The sequence below is a fragment of the Oreochromis niloticus genome, linkage group LG14, assembly GCF_001858045.2.
Source record: "Oreochromis niloticus isolate F11D_XX linkage group LG14, O_niloticus_UMD_NMBU, whole genome shotgun sequence".
NCBI lineage: Eukaryota > Metazoa > Chordata > Actinopteri > Cichliformes > Cichlidae > Oreochromis > Oreochromis niloticus.
In genome coordinates, this window is record NC_031979.2 from 4030245 (window position 1) to 4044660 (window position 14416).

Here is a 14416-nt window from a genome sequence, read left to right on the forward strand (position 1 = left end):
AGAATATAATTTTATTTTTATATTTCAATATCACAATAATCTTCCAATTTAGAACTACGAGTTAAAAAGAACTAACATAAATAAAATACACTTCAGCTAAATACTTTTATTTTATTTTCCCAAACCACGCGGAGCCGCAGTATAAGGACTAAAGAGCCGCATGCGGCTCCGGAGCCGCGGGTTGCCGACCCCTGCACTAGACTATAGAATAAACTGGGGCAACAAAAAGAACTAAGATCATAATACAAAAACTCTGAGACACAAGAAACTCAACACTGGGTCACCGACCCAGGACTGTGACAATGAACCCCTGTAGCTAATCCCTTAATAAAACAAAAAACAATAAAAATGTTTCTTAGACATTCCACAGAATAAACATGTTAAGCATGTCCAGGACCCAGTAAAACTAATGTAGCACAAGCGCACGCAAACGATATAACATGTCTTGTAAGACAATCACAAAATATAACCATGCTCGACATGTAGTTACTACACAACATAGTCAAAGAAAAAAGTGGTCTTACCTCTCAAAGAAAAAGCAGCTTGGCACCAAAACAACGTTTTTAAGTTAAATTTGAAGTCTTGCGCATGAGTAGGCCCAAGCCCAAGCCGTGAAACCTTGTTGCTCTTCGCAGTTTCATTACAACTGTTTTTGCATTACTGCCACCTTGTGGATATACGAAGTATATCGATCCTAATTAACTTAAATGTTATGCCATCAAGTAACACAGTATTATGTACCGAGAATAATAGACACAATTACGTAGACTTGATTAGAAAAACATATGTTAACTTAACAAAAAACATATATTTTAAGTAAAATGAAAAAAAAAATTAATATACACTGAATAATCCACCTCATTCATTTTTTTTGAGTGTGAATATCACTTAATAATAATAATAATAATAATAATAATAATAATACATTTTATTTGAAAGCGCCTTTCAGAACACTCAAGGACAGTGTTCACAGCAGAATAATAAAAACAACATAAAAGCAAGCAGTTTACACAATCATAAAAGCATAAGGAATAAAACAAATTTAAAATAGCAGAGTGGAGAGGTTAAGTGGGATAAGCTATTTTGAACAAGTGAGTTTTGAGTTGGAACTTAAAGAGAGAGAAGGAAGTGATATTTCTTAAATCAGGAGGTAGGGAATTCCAGAGTCGAGGAGCAGAGCAGCTGAATGAGATGGGATGGTGATCTTAACCCAATTCAGAGAGATATGGAGGGGAGAGATGATGAATAGCCTTAAATGTGTAGATATAATGTAAACAAGATCAGTATTTTATTTCTTAGAGTGTACATCACACATCTTTAATAATGTTAAAAAAAACAAAAATTATTTTACACAAGTTTGAATTTATTTTGGACTTTTCTCCTATACACAAAGGGTCAAAATTATAGATCAAATATAAATCAGAAGGTTGATTTTGTTCATCTGGACATTTAATTTTCAGTGGGAGAAATGTTTCTTCTGTCACTTCTTCTGTTTCAGCTTACCACAGATTTCCCCAACCTTATAAACAGCACATTTGCAAAATGACTGAAACTACCACTTGAATGATCCAACAGGACAATGATTCCAAACACACTCAAAACTGGTTTTGAATTATTAGAGCAAGGTGACATTAAGCTTCTTGGAATGGCCTTCCCAAAGCCTCCACCCTATAAGATATATGTGGACTACAATTAAAGGCTTGGTCTGTGCCAGTAAACCAAGCAATTTAAACAAACTCTACCAATTCTGGTAAGAAGAATGGTTAAATATCCAGCCAAATTTTGTTAATGGTTACCGAACACTTGTGGTTGAGGTGCTTGTTAAGGAACATTGATCCAAACGGAGGTGTATATATTTGAGCCTATAGGCTCAAATGTTTGGGTTTGTAGAGCAAAATATAAATGAGAACAGTGTAGAGGAGAGCCTGTTTGAGTTACCATACTGACAGGCTGGAGTCCAACACTCCAGCTTTTCCTTGCCAGGCCGGGTGCAATGAGCCATGCAATCAGAATCAGAATCAGCATACTTTATTAATCCCTAAGGAAATTATGTGGGTCATTTTGTGCAATAAATTGTCTTTCGTTTCCCAAGCACATCCGAATACAGTGTTCCCTCATTTATCGTGGGAGTTATGTTCTAAAAATAACCCACGATAGGTGAAATCCGTGAAGTAGCCAACTTTATTTTTTACAATTATTATAGATGTTCTAAGGCTGTAAAACCATCACTACAAACTTTATACACTTTTCTCAGACAGGTATGAACATGTTCATACTTTTCTCTCTTGTTTAAACACTCTCAAAGTTCAAACCTTCGTAGAAAAATAAGTTCAGTATTATAGAATGAAACCAAAGTCACCCGCAGGTGCCTTTAATGGTGCAAAACTCTTCATCGACATTGTTGTGTTTGCTGGGGAGAAAACTTACAAACACAGTGCAGCACTGCAGAGTCACACTGCTAGGATCGAAGATTTATGTAAATTTGACAAGCTGAACACATTCTGTACTGTACAGGAGACACGGCACGAGATTGATTGACAATGGTATACAGCCAATCAGGACGCAGAACACAAGAAGAAAAAGAAAGCATGCAAAATTGCACCAAAAAAATCTGCGAAACAGCAAAAACTGACTTAAACATAAAATTCTCAAAGAAAGAACAATACAGGATCCTTAACAGCACTAAAGAGTACAACAGTGAGAGGTGGAATATTAAAAATTTGGTTTCTCTCTTCCAAGTCTCTGTTAGTACATGAGTTAATAATTGATCAACAAATCGATTTACTCTGCCTTACAGAAACCTGATTACAGAGGGATGATTATTGTAGCTTAAATGAATGAAGTCATACTAACTATCAGAATCCTCAAAGCACATGCTGAGGGATTGTGTGGCAACAATTTTCCACACCAGAGATCAACCAAAGACCAAGACAACCTTTGAATTCATTTGAAAGCCTGATGCTTACCTTGTCCACCCTCGCTGAAAAATTCAAAAAACAGTCATATTTTTTATAGTCTATTAGCTATCTGGGCCTTACACAGAGTTTCTGTCTGATTTCTCAGACTTATCTGATTTTTGTGCTCAGCTCAGATCAAATAATTATTGTGGGTAATTTTAATAATTCACCCATTGTTATCATTTTCAGTGCCCTGTACCAACACAGAGCAAAGCAGCTACCTGAACACTACTCCAATAGAGGTCAGTTATCTTGTTAATAATATTTTACCTCCTCACTACAAATGACTCTGGATACTGTAAGAGAGCCTCAAATCAGAAGTGCTCAACTCCCTGGTATAACTTTCAAACATGTAGCTTAAAGCAGATAACTCATAAGCCGAAGAGAAAATGGTGTGTAAAAAATTTAGAAGATCATCATTTAGATTGGAGAAATTGTTTGCTGCTTTATAAAAAAAAAAGTCCTCTGTAAAGCTAGAACATCTTACTATTGCTCACTGATTGAAGAAAATAAGAACAACCCCAGGTTTCTCTTCAGCACTGTAGCCAGGCTGACAAAAAGTCAGAGCTCTGTTGAGTAAACCATTCCTTTAACATTAACTAGTAATTACTTCTTGAACTTCTTCACAAATAAAATTTTAAGCATTAGAGAAAAAAATGACTGATAATCTTTTCACAGATGTAACATTATCTAAAGCTACTTTCAGTACCATTGATATTAATTTAGAGTTTTGTTCTCCAACAAAGCATTAAAACGTGTTAAAAGCACAACAGCCTTAATAAACGCAGAGTAGTTTGGACCCGGAAGCAGGGTTCATACATCCTCACTTAAAGACCGGTTATCCTACCTGCTATGAATGTTTTAATGCAGTACTTAGCTAATTATAGGCCAATCTCCAACCTTCCTTTCATATCAAAAATCCTTGAAAGAGTAGTTGTCAAACAGCTAACAGATCATCTGCAGAGGAATGGCTTATTTGAAGAGTTTCAGTCAGGTTTCAGAGCTCATCACAGCACAGAAACAGCTTAAGTGAAGGTTACAAATGATCTTCTTATGGCCTCTGACAGTGGACTCATCTCTGTGCTTGTCCTGCTAGACCTCAGTGCAGCGTTCGATACTGTCGACCATAATGTCCTATTAGAGCGATTAGAACATGCTGTAGGTATTACAGGTACAGTATCAGTATCATCAGAATCATCTGCTATACAGATGACACCCAACTCTATCTATCTATGAAGCCAGGTAACACACACCAATTAGTTAAACTGCAGGAATGTCTTAAAGACATAAAGACCTGGATGGCTGCTAACTTTCTGCTTCTTAATTCAGATAAAACTGAGGTTATTGTACTCGGCCCTGAAAATCTTAGAAATATGGTATCTAACCAGATTCTTACTCTGGTTAGATACCAAAAGAGGTCGGTCAAACAATTGATTTTAATGAATACACGCAGCGTGGGGAGACGTACACTGGAAACCATCAGTTGTAAATCCCCCTCCAAAAATACACTTCAGCTTGCTTTTATAACATCAGGGTATTATAACGCCCCCTCTTGCGTTTACAAGCACATTATTTGCATCTTAGGAACATTGTTTGCCTCTTTTACAGACAATGATCAATTCTAAGAGATAAATGCAGACGCAGAAGTTCCCCTTTCTGGCATCCTCTTCCAAATATGGTCTCAGGCCTTTGAGGTCCCCATGGACTTGTCCTCCTTCCGTCACCTGTTGCTAGGCAAACTCAAATGCAACAAGAAGCTGAATACATTCAGGCCTTTGCTCAGCTACTATTTTACTGTAACAATATACTCAGCATATAAGCTTTTAAGATTATAGATTTAACTAAACGATTTAAAGTGGTTATAACTGCACCTGTAATAAACATGTTAATATTTGATTATGATAACCCCTGTAATACAAATTATAACATAATGCCAACAGCTTCAATAAATGCTTGGATGAAATGATAATTAATGCAATAATAAAGATGATGGTTATGTGAAATAATCCCTGTAATTCTACAATGGCATTACCTTGGCCTCCAGTAACACTGTGAGGAACCTTGGAGTCATTTTTGACCAGGACATGTCCTTCAGTGCACATATTAAAGAAATATGTGCTTTTTTCCATTTGTGCAACATCTCTAATTAGAAATATTCTGTCTCAGACTGAGGCTGAAAAACTAGTTCATGCATTCATTACTTCCAGGCTGGACTACTGTAATTCATTATTATCAGGTTGTCCTAAAAACTCCCTGAAAAGCCTTCAGTTAATCCAAAATGCTGCAGCAAGAGTCCTGACAGGGACTAGAAAGAGAGAGCAGATTTCTCCAGTACTGGCTTCCCTTCATTGGCTTCCTGTTAAATCCAGAATTGAATTCAAAATTCTGGTCCTCACATACAAGGTCTTAAATAATCAGGCCCCATCTTATCTTAATGACCTTATAGTACCATATTACCCCATTAGAGCACTTCGCTCTCACACTGCAGGCCTACTTGCTGTCCCTAGAGTATTTAAAAGTAGAATGGGAGGCAGAGCCTTCAGTTTTCAGGCCCCTCTTCTGTGGAACCAGCTTCCAGTTTGGATTCAGGAGACAGACACTATCTCTACTTTCAAGATTAGGCTTAAAACTTTCCATTTTGGTAAAGCATATAGTTAGGGCTGGACCAGGTGACCTTGAATTAGTTATGCTGCAATAGGTGTAGGCTGCTGGGGGACTCCCATGATGCACTGGGTATTTCTTCTTCAGTCACCTTTCTCACTCACTATGTGTTAATAGACCTCTCTGCATTGAATCACACTTGTTATTAATCTCTCTCTTCCACAGCATGTCTTTCATCCTGTCTTCCTTCTCTCACCCTAACCGGTCGCAGCAGATGGCCCCGCCCCTCCCTGAGCCTGGTTCTGCCGGAGATTTCTTCCTGTCAAAAGCAAGTTTTTCCTTCCAACTGTTGCCAAAGTGCTCACTCTACCTTATAATATAAAATGCCTTGAGGTGACCATTGTTGTGATTTGGTGCTGTATAAATAAAATTGAATTGAACTGAATATTTGTGCTTCACTTTACCTCACTTCGTATGAAATAATTCAGTCAGAGAGATGACGTAAGGAAATAAAGGTCTCCAAAAAGTGTAGCATCTCGTCCTCAGAGCCTCCTTTTTTTATTTCTTTTTCCTGCAGATATGCTGATGGAATTCACAATCATGCTTCAGTAAGAAACTTAGTTATCCACAATCTCGTTCTTTTAGTTATCACCCAGTGCTCGTGACCATAGGTGAGAGTAGGAATGTAGAGCGACTGGCAAATCAAATGCTTGGATTTTATGTTCAAGTCTTTCTCCACCACAACAGACCATCAAAGCGTCCCGCTCCCCTCACTCTTGACCAAGACCCCTAGATAGTTAAACTCCTCCACTTGTGGCGAAAACTCATCAATGAACCAGAGTGGGCACTCCACCCTTTCCTGGCTAAATACCTTGGCATCAGATTTGGAGGTGCTGATTCTCATTCCTGCTGCTTCACACTCAGCTGCAAACTGCTCACGTGCAAGCTGGAGGCCACCACCTGATGAAGCCAACAGAGCCACATCATCTGCAAAAAGCACAGACGAGATTCTAAGACCACCAAAACACCAAACTGGAAGCCTTCTGCAACTTGGCTACTCCTAGAGATTTGGCCCACAAAAAGTATAAACAGAATTGGTGACAAAGGGCAGCCCTGGCGGAGTCCAACACCTACTGAGAAGAGGTCAGACTGTGGACCAAAGTCTTTCGATGGTTGTATAAGGACTGACTGGCTTGTAGCAACAGGCCAGACACCTCATATTCCTGGAGCACTTCCCACAGAATATTCTGACAGATGCGGTCGAATGCCTTCTCCAAGTCCGCATGTGGTTTTTGGACTTGCAAAAAGCATTTGCTATGGGAGACCCTACCAGGGGGCAAAAGTCCCAGCATAGCCCCTGGGGTCCCAGGGGACACACAAACCGCTCCACCACTATAAGGTAGAGATTCACGGAGTAGAACAGCAAACCAATAAAACAAACATAAAAAGAAAACGAAATGAAAAACATCATAGTGTATTGTGGGTTTGCCGCTACTTATCACAGCCACTACACATTTATCATCCTCAGTGCTCTGATCAACTGTAAAGCTAAAACATTATCAGTATGACAAATAATAAATAAAGAGTAAAATTAAGGCCAGGCATCAAGTCATATTTTTCTTTTATATCATGCTCCTTTTCCCCAAGGACCACTCCATTGTGTTTCATTACCTTTATTATGAGTCAAATAACTGACTTAAATGTAGGACAATGGTCACTAAAGATTCCTGCAGAATTTATGAGCTTTAATACTTAATCTCTGGAGTACCTCTTTAAAAATGTCCTTTTTTCAATGTAAGTTTTCATGTGACCCAACCAAGCATCGCTTTCTCTGAGAAATGATTCTAAATACTGCTTACTAGTGCAAGGATCCTTACTCAGCAGAAAAACTCTGTCCAAGGCATTGACCCATCTTCTGAACACGTTACATCACAGTCCATTATCTGTAAGACTGGAGAAAGCCCTACCCACAGTTTCCCTAGCTCACAACTCAGGTGAAAAGTTAATTCTTTTCAGTGGCCTCTACTTAGCTCAGTCCTTGTGTGGAAGATATTTTGCACTTATGCACAATGAAAAATAAAAAAAAGAAGAGACACCAGACACATGTGTCTGAAAATGGCAACAGTATGAACTAGATACTCTCATCCTGCACTGACAATGACAAGAATGAAAGACAAAAGATCAAATGATTTAAAATTCTAATAAGAAACTATGTAAGTAGTTTACACAGTGCACATAATGTTTTCTCAGCAGTGGTAACAGAAAAATATTGCATTATTTTCAACCAAGTATAATATTTAAACCAAACACACACCCCCTTATGCTTCTGGTTATACCAGATGAAGTAGTAGCAGCAAATCTGCTGATGAGATAATTATTTTTTTAAGAGTTGGAATGTAACGTAAAACGAGCTTGCTTTTTTTTAATCACCAGAGCCAAAATGAATTGGATCATAAATATAAATATACTATGTTGTTTAATTTGGAGTGATGATTACTCATCACACAATCTTCCTTCAAAATCTTCACATTTGTCACAATTTATTGCACTTTACATTTCTGATTGATCAAAAAGTATTTTTAAACAATGTGCTTCATATATACATAAATAAAAACACCAATTTGACATCCCATCAATGTTAATTAATGGGCCATCTGTATGCTGGCCACTTCTCAATTCTTTTCCAAATAATATAGTCACTTCCTATTGACACCGTGCAATGAAGTGCTTCTTGATTTGCAGAATGTGCTGTTGTTGGTCTTCCAATTACTCTCCTTCCACCTGCCCTCTTGCTCACACACCACCTCCCTCACCCATCTTCCCCTTTCTCTTCATGCTGCTCTGGGAATGCCATGGGGTGATAGATTTCTGGCTCCCCAACTGTGTGGCTGCAGGACAGGGGCGGTCACTTTTAAGCCCAACATCAGCACTTTGTCTCTGCCAGAGCTGTCAGTGCTGACTGCTCGGTACAAAGAAAAAGAAGAGAGAAGCAGAGATAGAGGGAGGTGAGAATGACAGAGCGGGCTGATGGTGAGGCGGACATAGTGAGAGATGGGCACCTGATGAAGGAAATGAATAGATGGAGGAGACTTAGCAGACAGGAGATGGAAAGAGAGATGAAGGAGAAGAGACAAAGTGCTTGTCTCTTCTGTCATGCCACAGCTAAGAAAGGCCCTGTAGACACAAATATTTGTGTGTGAATGTGTGCATGAGTGTGTATTTATATCTCAGAGCAACAAAAAATGTTATTACAGCAAAGCAAGTGTGAGGACTAGAGAAAGGACTTCTGTTCACAATCTTCTGTTCATGTGTGGCTAATGCAAGTCTACATTCATGTAGAATGTCACTAACTGCAGGTGATTTCCTGTCTCTTTTTTTTTTTTATCTCACTATACAAACAACTTAGGCACCTGTTAAAACAGTTCTAAATAAGCTGCTGACTGAAAATTATATTTCAGTTCACAAACACAAACTGCATGGGCATAACCAACAATCTCTGGGAATGCAAGGGACACCGAATGTGCATGCAAACACACAATAAAAAATATTTTATTCACTTTTATTTATATAACAGCAAACCAAATAAATAGGCACTTCATGTTGCATGATAAAGACCATAAATTGATGCTTTTATCAAGGAGTGGAGTTGAATGCCCCTCTCTGTTTCTACACATAAAATCTTGTTAAATAATATTAAAAGCAGTTAAATAATCTAGGAGAATCTTGATGTTGATCTGAATGGGCAATGAGATATATACATGTCACCAGGTTCTTTCAGACGAATCATATTTATTAATATTATACATCTGTGTTGTAGCTTGCAGCTCACTGGCATTGATCTTATTCAGGACCTGTCTCATCTTTGCGTACTGCCTCACTAAAATAAGGTAAATACAATCTCAACTTTGATTCAGCCAGCTGTGTTTTTCTAATGTTTTGTGAACAGGATCTGCAGAACATCTGGAATAATGGGTCTGTCTTGACAGTTAACTGACTGCAACAGCACCGGTCTCAGTCACTCACTTCTTTCAACACTGGATCTTTTTTTTTTCTAATTGTGAAATACAAATTGTGAGTTAACTAAACAGTGTTAACACTGTGTTGTGGTGTCTCTTCTCATGTCACGGGCACATGCAGGTGGATGACTATGTAGGAGCCAGAAGGAAAAGGGAGGATTAGGCTCAATATCACGTTAGTTGTGGGCCACAGGGTTTGTCGTTGTCCTTTTTTTTTTTAGTTTTAAACCCAGCATACAGAGTTTAAGAAATTTGGGTAAAACTATTTTTTTATTACAATTATTCTTTTATTGGAGGCCAATAACAACTGTGAAACAACTGAAAGTTTTTAAAAGGTATAAAAAATCTGCCAGATGGCAGTCAAAATTCAACCAACCAATTTTACTATGAATCTTACATGTCTGACAAACACAAAAAATATATGATATTATTATATGACATTGAGGAAGGATTTTTTTTCCTTTTTGTCTGCCCTCCTTTATAGATTTCCTCCCTGGCTGCCGTCCTAGCTTTGAAGATGTTGGAGGAAGATAAATTGCCAGAGTAAGAATGTGGGAAAAAAGCATCTAGATACATCAAAACCATTACTCTGTGAAAGTGATAATGTTTAAAATAATTTGAAGCCACAGAGCAATGCTGTGATCAAAGCACTTTGTGATTTTTATCTTGAAAGGTGCTATATAAATACAATTTTACTTTACTTTACTATGATACTGACATATAAACTGACTACATTTACAAAAAGAAGTCATGCTAATTAATTTGATTGAGACCACTGCATTGCCTCCATGGGGGTGGGCTCGGTTCTGAAAAACTAAAAAGTTGAATCAGACTAAAGTTTTTCCAAAAGGCAATATGGCGTCCTCCATCTGTTAGTTGGTCCTGCTATGTGACCGTGTATGTTTCAGGTAAACTCTGTGGCTTAACTTTAACTTATTATGGGAGACAAAAAAGCTTTTTGCTGTGACAGCTTTCCAGAGATTTCACAGCAGTCAATAGCATTACAAAGTTCAGGAGTTACACATTTTACTGTCATCTAATAAGATCTCAAACACACAGATCTCTTTATAGCAAATTATTAAACAAGCATATTAAATATAAGATGTACAGGTGGAAGGATTCAGGCCTTTTCCACTTATTATTATATTTCAGACACGCTGTATAATTAAATGCTGCTGCTGACACTAACATTATAAACTCATGTATTCAAAATAGGTTCATTAAAGTTTGTTTGCAGCATGTGTGATTGCAGATGCAGTGAGTCATGTTTCTCAGGCTGGCACTGATGACATCCTAAAGCCTTAAATCTGCAGCAGGTAGAGGATGTTCAAGAAGCTGTGCTACTGTAGAAGAAGATGATCCTCTGCTGCTTAAACAATAAACTAAACTGATTTTGATGGAAGCCTTTGGTATGGTAACAGACCTACTTTTGTTAAAAATGTGAAAACTGACATTTCCTAAAACCTGAGTGTCGGTAAGCACTATGTTTGCTGCTATTAGCTCTTGTTAGCCATCATTACCGAAATGTTTTTTGAAGTGGAACTGCTGAACTCTGACAGTTAGCCAATAAACTTGTACGGTGTGAGTATTTAATCAAACTGTTTATCGAAGGAGACACTTTTTAAAGAAACTTGAATCTAGCATTAGCGACATAATGTTAGCGTAATAGTCAGCTGTTGTTGTTGTCAGTTCTGGACAGCTGACAACATTATCAACAAACCACAATGAACAGATTAAAAAAATGGATGAGCTGGTACATGAATGGATCTGTATCGGATCTTTGCCAGATGAGCTGGGAAATCACTGGATCTGAATCATGCCCGATTCTGTTTCAGATCAATGATTGTGGTCCGTTCCGCTGTGCAAGTGGACTCTGATCCGGGCCCGGATTGCTCATGGATGTGGTCCACTTCTCAAAACCGAGAACAAATTATGAAATTACATAACTCAAAAACTCTGGGTCAAATTCCCAGGACCATGACATACTTTCTCAAAATATAAAAAAAATAATGATCCGACTCAAGTATGACGCTTCCTTGTCTGGCATTTCTTGGTCCACAGTCAGGGGATCTAGGTGAATTAATCTGGGAATGAGACAATATAGATACAAACATAAGAAAAATGAGGGAACAGGCAACAGATGAGAGGACAGCTAAAACTAATTACAGATAGACAAGGGAAGTAGAATCAAAGACAAAGCACCAAAATAAAAACAGGAAATGACTAAAAATTAACATCATTATTGAGGAACCAAGGACTAGAACCAAAAAACAACAAACTCAGAAGCACTAAGAAATAATATAACACTTAGAACTAAATATGAGGCTTAAAAAATAATAGTATTGGTTTTCAGTGGCAAACACTGTAACTGTTAAACACCAGAAGCTACTGTCACTGCTGATGTCAAAATGCTCCCATGGATCTCAGTTAGAAAGGAAAAAAAACTAAGCTTGACCGTTCAGTTTATTAGTAGTTACAGAGCAATCTCAAAATTACCATTTATTGCTAAGATGTTAGAAAAGGTTGTGGCTAGGCATCTTACAACTGTCTTGGGCAAATACGGTATTGTTGACACATTTCAGTCTTGCTTTCCTAAAGCTTATTCCACTGAAACTCTTCTTAGTAGAGTGTCAAGTGAAAATGTAAAGTGAAATGATGCAAGAGAATGTTCAATTTTGGACCTAACCTCTGCTTTGGATACTGCTGACCATCATATTTAGCTTGATAGGTTGAAATCTTACCTAACCTCTAAATCTAACCCTAACCCCGGAACCTGCTTTCAACTGACGCTGATTACTAGGTGACCCTCATCTTCAGCATGGGGACTGGCATAGTGAGTTGAGGGGAGCTGGCCTGGGCTCCAGGCATCATGATTCCTGTCAGGCCAGCCAGCTGCGATGAGGCTTGGGTGATTGGTTTCAGCAACTGAGATTAAGTTTGGGCGCTGTGCTGTTGCTGCAGGTCAGATGAGGCTTGGGCACAAGGGAACTCAGGCAAACTTAAATTACCTATACATATAAGATAATGAGTGAAGTGGAGACAGCTGGGGCAAACCACTGTAAGACAAGAGACAAATGGCACCAAAAAGTGAGAAACGGGGAAATTGAGACACAACCAAACTAAACAAAGAAAAATTACACAGAAGGATAAGGTGGAAACACTGGGAATACAATAAGCACATTTTAACTTAACACACAAACTGAAAAGACTGAGGGAATAAGAAAAAGGTAAAAATATAAACAATAAGCAAACTAAGAATCAAATAGAGGATATTTAATACTAAACAGAACTTGAAAGTCCAAAAAACAGAAATACTAGGTCAAAAAAGTATGTTCTCAAATGGCCCCTCAACTCGGATTTCCCACTCAGAAAGACAGAGCAACTCAGTTAACAATCCAAGGTGGTAGCAGCCAACATCAAACCTTTCATCTGTTATGCCACTGTTGCGTATTTACACAAACACTACAAAATGTGCAACTGCATCAATTTCAACAGTTCTACGGATTCTGTTTTTCTTTCTGGTTCTGACTTCAGACTGCTTTGAGAAATTTTGAGCTGTTTGCTGTCGCAGCAAATGGCAAAAAAATATCTACAGAGATTAGACCAATATTATACAGTATTTCCACACATAGCAATTTGTTCTTTTTGTTCTTCTATACTTAGTAATCTACATTTAGAAGATTGTAAAAAATAAAAAAAATCTCTTTTTTGCCCTTGAGTCTGTATCTGAAAGTAGTGTGCTTTATGTTTTATGATCCATCAATACTTGAGATGAGAATTTCTTGACATTTGTCTAGATTAAAAGACATTTATACTTAAATATTTTTTTTTCACAATAAATTCACCACAAAGTCAAAGCCTGAGTTCAAAAGTATAGAGCTGAAATGACACAGGCACACAACTGTTCATTGACATTCTGGCACTCTGTACTCAGTTTGGTACATATTTTTAAAAAGATGAAGAAAATGATATTGAGGTTTTTTTTGTGTGATCACACATGCTTTATAAAAATGTTCGTATACTTGTTTGTTGAGGTCCATCCTTGAGCCTTAGCCTTGGAGATGGAGTTGGAGTCCTGTGTGCTAATCAATAACAAATCAGCCCACTGGTGAGAGGACAGGAGAAGAATAGAAAAGGACAACAAAGGCCTGCCCTGCTCTCTCTATTTCACCCAGCTGCATCTTTCTGCTCTCACCTTGCTCCATCGACCCCTAACCCCCAAGTCAGCTAAAGAAACCCTCTGAATGTCCCCATGTAAACACAAAGCTACTTGCTATTCTTCATCACTTAACTGTGCGAATGTGTTTGCAGCCTGCTGCCCTTCAACTATTCATTACCAATGTAGCCCAGACTGAATTCTTAACAAAACCACAATACAAGCGCCTGCCACATCTACTTTTCAAGATGAGATGCAACAAAAAACAGCAATGTTTATTCTCAAGTGTTACATATTTTTAAGTCTACATTTAGCAGCTTGTATAAATTTGAGGGGTTGTTTACAAATAATCCTATTAAGTTCAATGGTACAAAGGTATAAAATTTTGAGTATTTTACTGTGAATAGAAAAAACTCGCTCAGCAAGGACACTATCTACGCTCCACAGTATATTACATTCTGCAGGAGAAATGATGGAATAAGTGAATAGACAATAGTAAAGAAGTTAGATAATAACACAATGATAATGTTGGTTAAAAACAAACAATCCTGCAATATAACATGGTGTAAAAGGTTAAATGATAGAACAGCCACTTTAGTCAGCAAGGTTAAAAGAAGTAATAGTAATAGGCCATCGGCCCGAGCAGTGTTATCTGTGCTACCAACTACATTGTGCAAGAAAAAGAC

The 14416-nt window shown here is 37.8% G+C and overlaps 1 long non-coding RNA gene across 1 annotated transcript in view; it reads right to left on the bottom strand.

Moving 5' to 3' along the window:
• Positions 1–616, bottom strand: part of LOC102076732 (uncharacterized) — a 2957-nt gene extending 2341 nt beyond the window's left edge. The window contains exon 1 of the long non-coding RNA XR_002064516.2: positions 525–616. This is a non-coding gene — a long non-coding RNA (uncharacterized LOC102076732). The remainder of the gene's footprint in view (positions 1–524) is intronic.
• Positions 617–14416: the final 13800 nt, after the last annotated feature.